This window comes from Trifolium pratense, unplaced genomic scaffold (assembly GCF_020283565.1).
Source record: "Trifolium pratense cultivar HEN17-A07 unplaced genomic scaffold, ARS_RC_1.1 scaffold_78, whole genome shotgun sequence".
NCBI classification, from domain to species: domain Eukaryota; kingdom Viridiplantae; phylum Streptophyta; class Magnoliopsida; order Fabales; family Fabaceae; genus Trifolium; species Trifolium pratense.
In genome coordinates, this window is record NW_025721060.1 from 37501 (window position 1) to 47500 (window position 10000).

Below are 10000 nucleotides of genomic sequence, written 5' to 3' on the forward strand. Positions count from 1 at the left end.
TGGACCAAGGCCCCGTCTCGTTTTGCTATAAGCAAGGGCGTGGCAAGGCACGCGGGGGGCCAAAAAATCAAAGTGCTCCGAAAATGCACACGGGGGTGTCAAGCAACCTCCATGTACCGTGGCATGACCGTGGCCAAGTAATAAAGATCAAATTCCATGCCTAGGCCAAGTTGGACCAAGGCCCCGTCTCGTTTTGCTATAAGCAAGGGCGTGGCAAGGCACGCGGGGGGCCAAAAAATCAAAGTGCTCCGAAATGCACACGGGGGTGTCAAGCAACCTCCATGTACCGTGGCATGACCGTGGCCAAGTAATAAAGATCAAATTCCATGCCTATGCCAAGTTGGACCAAGGCCCCGTCTCGTTTTGCTATAAGCAAGGGCGTGGCAAGGCACGCGGGGGGCCAAAAAATCAAAGTGCTCCGAAAATGCACACGGGGGTGTCAAGCAACCTCCATGTACCGTGGCATGACCGTGGCCAAGTAATAAAGATCAAATTCCATGCCTATGCCAAGTTGGACCAAGGCCCCGTCTCGTGTTGCTATAAGCAAGGGCGTGGCAAGGCACGCGGGGGGCCAAAAAATCAAAGTGCTCCAAAATGCACACGGGGGTGTCAAGCAACCTCCATGTACCGTGGCATGACCGTGGCCAAGTAATAAAGATCAAATTCCATGCCTATGCCAAGTTGGACCAAGGCCCCATCTCGTTTTGCTATAAGCAAGGGCGTGGCAAGGCACGCGGGGGGCCAAAAAATCAAAGTGCTCCGAAAATGCACACGGGGGTGTCAAGCAACCTCCATGTACCGTGGCATGACCGTGGCCAAGTAATAAAGATCAAATTCCATGCCTATGCCAAGTTGGACCAAGGCCCCGTCTCGTTTTGCTATAAGCAAGGGCGTGGCAAGGCACGCAGGGGGCCAAAAAATCAAAGTGCTCCGAAATGCACACGGGGGTGCCAAGCAACCTCCATGTACCGTGGCATGACCGTGGCCAAGTAATAAAGATCAAATTCCATGCCTATGCCAAGTTGGACCAAGGCCCCGTCTCGTTTTGCTATAAGCAAGGGCGTGGCAAGGCACGCGGGGGGCCAAAAAATCAAAGTGCTCCGAAAATGCACACGGGGGTGTCAAGCAACCTCCATGTACCGTGGCATGACCGTGGCCAAGTAATAAAGATCAAATTCCATGCCTAGGCCAAGTTGGACCAAGGCCCCGTCTCGTTTTGCTATAAGCAAGGGCGTGGCAAGGCACGCGGGGGGCCAAAAAATCAAAGTGCTCCGAAATGCACACGGGGGTGTCAAGCAACCTCCATGTACCGTGGCATGACCGTGGCCAAGTAATAAAGATCAAATTCCATGCCTATGCCAAGTTGGACCAAGGCCCCGTCTCGTTTTGCTATAAGCAAGGGCGTGGCAAGGCACGCGGGGGGCCAAAAAATCAAAGTGCTCCGAAAATGCACACGGGGGTGTCAAGCAACCTCCATGTACCGTGGCATGACCGTGGCCAAGTAATAAAGATCAAATTCCATGCCTATGCCAAGTTGGACCAAGGCCCCGTCTCGTTTTGCTATAAGCAAGGGCGTGGCAAGGCACGCGGGGGGCCAAAAAATCAAAGTGCTCCGAAATGCACACGGGGGTGTCAAGCAACCTCCATGTACCGTGGCATGACCGTGGCCAAGTAATAAAGATCAAATTCCATGCCTATGCCAAGTTGGACCAAGGCCCCGTCTCGTTTTGCTATAAGCAAGGGCGTGGCAAGGCACGCGGGGGGCCAAAAAATCAAAGTGCTCCGAAATGCACACGGGGGTGTCAAGTGTAACGACCCAATTTTCATATTATTATTTTTATGTGTTAAAATATTTTATTAACGTGGAATTTTAATTAAGTTAATAACTAGAGTTATTTATCGAGTACTTTAGTTATTAAGCGAGTAGTGAGAGTTAACGTGTTATTGGGCCAAGCCAATTGGGCTTGAGGCCCAATGGGCCTTGTGTGTGTGTGGAGCGCCCATATGGGCATAAGTGAGGGAAGAGAGAATTCATTTTCTCATGTTTCTTTTGTGTTCTTGAGAGGAGAAGAGGAGAGCTTGGGAGCTAGAGCAAGGAGAGAGCTAGGGATTCGAGATCTTCGTCGTGTTTTCTTCGAATCCAGGTAAGAGAGTAGATTTCATATTCGTGGGTGACTCGAGGAAGGGGAGAATGTCGATTTCTCCTCACCCGAACTTCCTCCACCCCATTTTCGTTTTAGCTTAGAACGGATTTTCTTGATGGAAATCGTTCCTAAGGTTCTTAATATGTTTAACATGCTTTTAACATGATTAATGAACGGATTTAATGGTTAAAAACGAGTTTTATAACAGATTAAACTCAAGAACTTTGTGTTCTTGAGAGTTTTGATGAAAAAGTGTCAATCTTTACTTTTTCGATGTTTATGACGTAGATCTGAGAAATGAACTGTCCTTTTGTGTTTAGATATGCTTGTTGCACTTGAATATGAACTTATTTGGGGTTTATAACATGAAAAATGGTTTATGTGAGAGTCTTGAGAGTTTAGAGTTTGAAATGAGAAATGTAGAAAATTGTTATCTATGAGGTCTGAACCTTTACGTGCAATTTTGACCTCTTTTCGTTGTGAACTGGTTTTAGTGGCCAACATAAAAGTTGTAGCCCTGTTTGTTAGCTTTCCAACGAGTATATGTGCGTCTCCATTGGACTTTCGTAGCCCAAGTTATGATCGTTGCAATGAGAGGCTGTCCTGCAGAAATCAGAACCAGTCCATTCTGCAGAGAATTCGCCCCAGGCGAAATATATTTCGCCCCAGGCGAAAATTGGTCAGTGAGAACCAGTCATTCTGCAGTTATTTCGCCCCAGGCGAAATATATTTCGCCCCAGGCGAAAATGTTGCAGTTTTCTCCAGTTTTTCATCTGCGATCTTCCTTTGCATGTAGTTTCGAATCAGTGTCTTATTCTTACATGATTGTTGATGATTGTTGATGTTTGTTGATGATTGTTGATGCATATATTGATTGTTAATCATGTATGATGTTGTAAATGACGAATATTAAGGTTTTGTTAATCTTAATAATGACGTATGTTGGATAGTGTTCCACATAGTAAATGACGAGCTTTATGCTAAATAATTGTTGGTGAATTCATGAAAAACATATACATGCATTCATGAATTTTGTTGTTGTATATTGGATATTCCAATAAAGACGGATATTAAGGTATTGATTATCTTAATAAAGACGGACGTTGGATAGTGTTCCACGTTATTGTTGACGGGCTATATGCCAAAATTGTTGATGAATATATTCATGAGTTTTGAGTGCATGCATCATGAATATTTAGGGATATTGGCTTGTCCAATAAAGAAGGATATCGAACTATATTTGTTTGATAAAGACGGATATCGGAGGTGAAATACTCTGATAAAGACGATGGTACCACATGCATTAGAGGTGTCTAGAGGACATAACATGAATGTGAAGCATTAGATTGCATTAGGGATTATGTGTGCATTTTATTATAAATGATGTTTGACACATACTTGGTAAATGTTGATTGTTAATCCATATGTGAGTAGCAGAGTCCGTCATGACTATAAAATGAACAACGCAGGGTCCGTCATGACCATAATCTGAACAATGTATTTGTTGATGTTTTGGTATTGTCCGAGACGACGTGAAACTATATGTTTGGTATATAATTGTAGATGATTGATTATGTGATAAATGAAGTAATATGCACGATATATGAATATGCATGAATGATGGTGATGTATATGTATAATGTATGATTATGCATGTTTTTATGAAGAAGTGTTTAAGTACAATTTACTTACACTTGTATTATTTTGAGTATGTTATCTAACTCTCTTTTATGTGTTATGTGCTGGACCGTTGGGGGTCCAGATTTTACAGGATTTTGTGGTATTCGATGTTGAGTCGTCGGTGAAGCTCCGCTCTGATTGTGACACGGGAAAGGGTTTTATATTGTATATAAAGTCTATTGTCTAGGTTGTTTTTGTATAATCAATAAATACATTAGTTGATTTAACATTTGTATAAACAAGTATTTTTACTAATTAACTACATTAGTATTATTTTGATTGAAGAATGTAATACTCGAACCACAACTTTTATAATATCGAACATTACTTTCCGTTGCGTATTTTGAAAAAGATTTTTACTAAGGTAGAAATATAGAAATAATGGGTTTGGGTGTTACAATTGGTATCAGAGCAGGTCGTCTTCGGACTGTGTGGGTTATGTGTCGATCAGAGCAGGTCTGTGCAGTCAGACCAAGTGAGTATTGTGTGTCAGTCGTGTTTGTCTAACAATTTTGTTGTGTTTGTTTTGTGAAATCACTTATGTTGTTCATTTAGGAACTATGAGTGATGTGAATTGAATTAAATTATTCGTTCTTTTTGTGAGTAATGGTGTGAGTGCTATACTCCTATGTTTATAATAGTTGTATATGCGTAGAGTTTAACCTTTTTGTAGTTTAAACTTGATGGATTGATGCTTATTTGCTAATTGTTGATGATCCGGCATGATGTAAAACTGTATGTGATGATCCGGCATGATGTAAAACTGCATGTGACGATCCGGCATGATATAAAACTGCATGTGGTAATGATTTGAAATAATTTTAAAAACTAATATTATTTCTTGAAGATTTTGGTGAAAATATAGAGTTATTTTCTTTTGAGTGAGTGAAAATTAATTTTCAAAATGGTGAGAAGAGTAGGATATTAATGTGTCCTGGTATGTGTTTGTTATATGTTTGTTTATAACATGTGCTAGATGATTACTAGGCATTTGAATTGTTAAGCGTTTTATGAGTAAAAACATGAAGATCTCATAATCCTATGTTGTAATTGTGATGCATGATTCTAATTGTGCTTTCAAGTCTATAATGATGTTATATGCTTGATGTTTTGGATTTTGTGGATTAGTGAGTCGAGAAAACGAGAGTTTAGTGAGCGTAAGTTCAAAACCGTAGCAGAGCACCCAGATTTTTGGATGTGCTCGCTAGGCGAAGAATGAACCTCGCTGAGTCTCGCTAAGTCTTGCCATATCCTGTGAATGTTTTTGACTTGTCTCGCCGGGAGCTCGCTAGCTTTTGCTAAGCGAGGGAGCCAGACAAGAAATTTATTTTTTGTTGATGTCTTGTTCTGAGTTGATTGAATGTGAGTATGAATTATTGCTATGCAATGTTCATTTTTCTTGTGTTGTTTTGATTTCCTAACTTTGAGAAGTGAGGGAAGTATAGGTTACTTGAATGCTTGCATGAATTTGTGTTAGTGTTTAGGTATCGTGGGTTAGGTTTTGTCCCCTGTATGCGACATGCGTGTAAACGATGTCGATACTAGTTTCTTCTTAGGAAGAATATGTTTAGAGACGATAGAACCGTTAGGTGTGAGCACCAGAAGTTATAGTGGAAGAGTGTAGGTGGGTTTGAGATAAGTGGGGGAGAAGGTTATGTCCCTCCGAGATGTTTCGAACGTGAGAAGATGAGATGAGTAGAGATGCTCTTGAAGCGGAATATTCAGGAAGTGGTGACGTTGTTCGAAGTGGAATAAATGGGAGCAACAAGTTGTGAGAAACTACTTGAAGAGAAGTTGTCGGACCGAGTTAGTGAGATTGGTTAAGTGAGATGAAGAGAATTCGAGACGGTTGGAGATCGTGTGTTGCACTAAAAGTTTGAAGGCATCATTTTTGTGGACCAAGGTTGAAGTACCTGTTTGATCGGAATGAGTCGAATATGAAGAAGAGGGAGTGATTAAGATTCTTGAGGAGGTGATGATTTTGAAGTAAGTTGTCATCCAAGTGGATCGGATGTTGTAGCAGATGCTTGAGTAAGAAGTTTTACATGAGTGGAGTGACTTTCGGAAGAGATTTGAGAAGCTTCGAGAAAGAGATGTGAAGATTAGTGAACCGTTGGTGTTAATTAATCGATGAAGGGAAGTAGGTTTTAAAGTAGATGAGAATGGAATTGAGAAATATCATAATAGGATTGTATGAGTAGTCGAGTTTATTCGAAGATGGAAGTAGGATAACAATTCGAAAGATTTTGTGAGAGGCTTGCCGAAGAAAGGGTAATTGGATTTGGATAATGACAGGGCAATTTGTGTCGAAGTTGAATGAGATCCTAGAAGTGGAGATGAAGCTAAAAGAGAGGTATCATTTTTGAATGATGAAGAATAAGAAAGTTCGCCGTTAAAGAACGTGTTGAGAGTGAGTAATAGGAGGTCATGTTGGAAGTGACTTGTGTTAGGTGAGAGTCTGCGAAAAGGATTACCGCACATGTGAGTAGATGTTGTGTTTGAGCACGTATAGTAAGGAGTTGAAGGTGATGCCTAAGGTAAGTGTCAGAGAGCATTTGGTAGTGCCCACAAGATAAGAGTGAGTAAGTATTTGCTAAGGAATCTGGATTCATGGAATGGAAGAGTCGGTAGAGACTAGTTTTGTTAGATGCATCGTGGATGTTGATGAGGTATGGTCACAATCGGTGACAATGAAGTAAAGGATTTTAAATTGTTTCATCATGGATGATGAAACGGTAGTGACTTGGTGCATAACTTAAGATGTATTTTGGACGAGAATTTTGGAAATTTTCTAGAGATGTCATATTGGGATTAGATCGTATGACGAGTATTTGGAGCTTTGTGGATTTAATTCGATGAGTGAATAAACGGAGAAGGGTGTGCTTGTTGCAATACAAGATGATGGGGAACATGAATAGATGGAGTGTGAGAGAATTGAAGATGTTATTGGAATCAACGAGATAGAGGTTATGATTGTTTGGAGAACCAATTTTAGGCGGTAGCCTAATTTTGAAGTAGCGAATTGCTAAGGGATTAAGGAGAAGTGGTATTGGAAAATGTTGCGTTAAGGAATGCAAATGTTGGTTGAGAGATTACTTGGGAACGGAATAGTCGTGTTGGGATTCGACTCAATGATTGGAGATATGTGAGAAAAGGAATTTGACGGTTAGAGACGGTAGTTTTTAGCTTGTGTCAATGAAGTTTGAGAATGTTGGTCATCAAGTGATTGTTGGGATTGAACTATCAAGTGATAAGTTGGAATAAGATTCGAATATGAATAAGTGATGTAACACGGTTAAGTGATTCATGAGGGAATCAGAGACTTATAGGATTTGTGGAGTTATGGAGTATTCCACGGGAGTATCTTTTCAGAGTGTGTTCGATTAGTTGTACCTGTTTTGGGGTAGAGTTGTGAGTATCGTAGAATGTGAGTCTATGGATGTTTCGTGCGAAGTTGACGTTTTAGCGGTTTGATAAGAATGGTTTGTGCCGATATCATGATTGTTGAACATTTATTGACAAATTGAGGAACTGGCCGTCCTTGATCTCTTGTTGATAAATGGACAAAAATTGTGTTGGATGGGATAAACTAATTTTGTCATACTTGGTAATGTGTAGAGTTTTGAGCGTTTCGTTGGAGGGTCGGATATAGGAGTTATCCGGAGCTGTTTTAGTAGCGTAATTTTCGAGGGCGAAAATCTTTTAAGTGGGGGAGAGTTGTAACGACCCAATTTTCATATTATTATTTTTATGTGTTAAAATATTTTATTAACGTGGAATTTTAATTAAGTTAATAACTAGAGTTATTTATCGAGTACTTTAGTTATTAAGCGAGTAGTGAGAGTTAACGTGTTATTGGGCCAAGCCAATTGGGCTTGAGGCCCAATGGGCCTTGTGTGTGTGTGGAGCGCCCATATGGGCATAAGTGAGGGAAGAGAGAATTCATTTTCTCATGTTTCTTTTGTGTTCTTGAGAGGAGAAGAGGAGAGCTTGGGAGCTAGAGCAAGGAGAGAGCTAGGGATTCGAGATCTTCGTCGTGTTTTCTTCGAATCCAGGTAAGAGAGTAGATTTCATATTCGTGGGTGACTCGAGGAAGGGGAGAATGTCGATTTCTCCTCACCCGAACTTCCTCCACCCCATTTTCGTTTTAGCTTAGAACGGATTTTCTTGATGGAAATCGTTCCTAAGGTTCTTAATATGTTTAACATGCTTTTAACATGATTAATGAACGGATTTAATGGTTAAAAACGAGTTTTATAACAGATTAAACTCAAGAACTTTGTGTTCTTGAGAGTTTTGATGAAAAAGTGTCAATCTTTACTTTTTCGATGTTTATGACGTAGATCTGAGAAATGAACTGTCCTTTTGTGTTTAGATATGCTTGTTGCACTTGAATATGAACTTATTTGGGGTTTATAACATGAAAAATGGTTTATGTGAGAGTCTTGAGAGTTTAGAGTTTGAAATGAGAAATGTAGAAAATTGTTATCTATGAGGTCTGAACCTTTACGTGCAATTTTGACCTCTTTTCGTTGTGAACTGGTTTTAGTGGCCAACATAAAAGTTGTAGCCCTGTTTGTTAGCTTTCCAACGAGTATATGTGCGTCTCCATTGGACTTTCGTAGCCCAAGTTATGATCGTTGCAATGAGAGGCTGTCCTGCAGAAATCAGAACCAGTCCATTCTGCAGAGAATTCGCCCCAGGCGAAATATATTTCGCCCCAGGCGAAAATTGGTCAGTGAGAACCAGTCATTCTGCAGTTATTTCGCCCCAGGCGAAATATATTTCGCCCCAGGCGAAAATGTTGCAGTTTTCTCCAGTTTTTCATCTGCGATCTTCCTTTGCATGTAGTTTCGAATCAGTGTCTTATTCTTACATGATTGTTGATGATTGTTGATGTTTGTTGATGATTGTTGATGCATATATTGATTGTTAATCATGTATGATGTTGTAAATGACGAATATTAAGGTTTTGTTAATCTTAATAATGACGTATGTTGGATAGTGTTCCACATAGTAAATGACGAGCTTTATGCTAAATAATTGTTGGTGAATTCATGAAAAACATATACATGCATTCATGAATTTTGTTGTTGTATATTGGATATTCCAATAAAGACGGATATTAAGGTATTGATTATCTTAATAAAGACGGACGTTGGATAGTGTTCCACGTTATTGTTGACGGGCTATATGCCAAAATTGTTGATGAATATATTCATGAGTTTTGAGTGCATGCATCATGAATATTTAGGGATATTGGCTTGTCCAATAAAGAAGGATATCGAACTATATTTGTTTGATAAAGACGGATATCGGAGGTGAAATACTCTGATAAAGACGATGGTACCACATGCATTAGAGGTGTCTAGAGGACATAACATGAATGTGAAGCATTAGATTGCATTAGGGATTATGTGTGCATTTTATTATAAATGATGTTTGACACATACTTGGTAAATGTTGATTGTTAATCCATATGTGAGTAGCAGAGTCCGTCATGACTATAAAATGAACAACGCAGGGTCCGTCATGACCATAATCTGAACAATGTATTTGTTGATGTTTTGGTATTGTCCGAGACGACGTGAAACTATATGTTTGGTATATAATTGTAGATGATTGATTATGTGATAAATGAAGTAATATGCACGATATATGAATATGCATGAATGATGGTGATGTATATGTATAATGTATGATTATGCATGTTTTTATGAAGAAGTGTTTAAGTACAATTTACTTACACTTGTATTATTTTGAGTATGTTATCTAACTCTCTTTTATGTGTTATGTGCTGGACCGTTGGGGGTCCAGATTTTACAGGATTTTGTGGTATTCGATGTTGAGTCGTCGGTGAAGCTCCGCTCTGATTGTGACACGGGAAAGGGTTTTATATTGTATATAAAGTCTATTGTCTAGGTTGTTTTTGTATAATCAATAAATACATTAGTTGATTTAACATTTGTATAAACAAGTATTTTTACTAATTAACTACATTAGTATTATTTTGATTGAAGAATGTAATACTCGAACCACAACTTTTATAATATCGAACATTACTTTCCGTTGCGTATTTTGAAAAAGATTTTTACTAAGGTAGAAATATAGAAATAATGGGGTTTGGGTGTTACATCAAGCAACCTCCATGTACCGTGGCATGACCGTGGCCAAGT